Below are 514 nucleotides of genomic sequence, written 5' to 3'. Positions count from 1 at the left end.
CGGGGCCGCACACGGCCGCTCCCCGCCCCGTCCCCTCCCCTCCGCCCGCGGCCGCCGCCGCTGCCCGGAGCTCCCGGCCCTGCGATCCCGCAGGGCCCCGCGCACTTACTTCCTGTTTTGGGTCCGGGCACTTGAGAAACCAGGATGGAGACTCCCAAGTACCAGGATGGAGGCGCCGGGCGGCGGCGGGCGGCGAGCGGGGGAGGCGGAGGCGGCGGCGGGGCGAGGCGCTGCGAGCCCGCCGGAAGGGCCCGCGTCCGCCCGCCCGGCGCTTCCGCCCGCCCGCCCGGCGCCACAAAGCGCACGGAGCGGGGCCCGGAGCGCCGGCGGCGCCACAAAGCGCACGGCGCCTTCCCCGCCTCGCTGAGGGGCCGCGGGGACAGACCCCCTGAACATCTGCGTGGAGTCGATTCGGTTGGGAACGGCCTCTGAGACCATCGAGCCCGACCTACAACTGAATATCACCCTGTCAGCCAGAGCATGGCGCTCAGTGCCACATCCAGACATTCCTTAA

General features: G+C 73.9%; 1 protein-coding gene across 2 annotated transcripts in view; it reads right to left on the bottom strand.

The window, feature by feature from the left end:
* The window catches only part of DMTF1 (cyclin D binding myb like transcription factor 1), a 29,826-nt gene extending 29,577 nt beyond the window's left edge, over window positions 1-249 (bottom strand). The window contains exon 1 of one of the 2 annotated variants that reach the window (XM_041413380.1): window positions 110-249. The gene's annotated coding sequence lies outside the window, so the exon portion shown is untranslated. The remainder of the gene's footprint in view (window positions 1-109) is intronic. The other variant, XM_041413381.1, reaches the window with a different exon arrangement.
* Between the last annotated feature and the right edge of the window lie 265 nt (window positions 250-514).

Source organism: Onychostruthus taczanowskii, unplaced genomic scaffold (genome assembly GCF_017590055.1).
Source record: "Onychostruthus taczanowskii isolate IOZ18803 unplaced genomic scaffold, ASM1759005v1 scaffold41, whole genome shotgun sequence".
NCBI classification, from domain to species: domain Eukaryota; kingdom Metazoa; phylum Chordata; class Aves; order Passeriformes; family Passeridae; genus Onychostruthus; species Onychostruthus taczanowskii.
The sequence above is the reverse complement of the archived record's forward strand: the minus strand, read 5'-3'. Positions and strand labels throughout refer to the sequence as shown.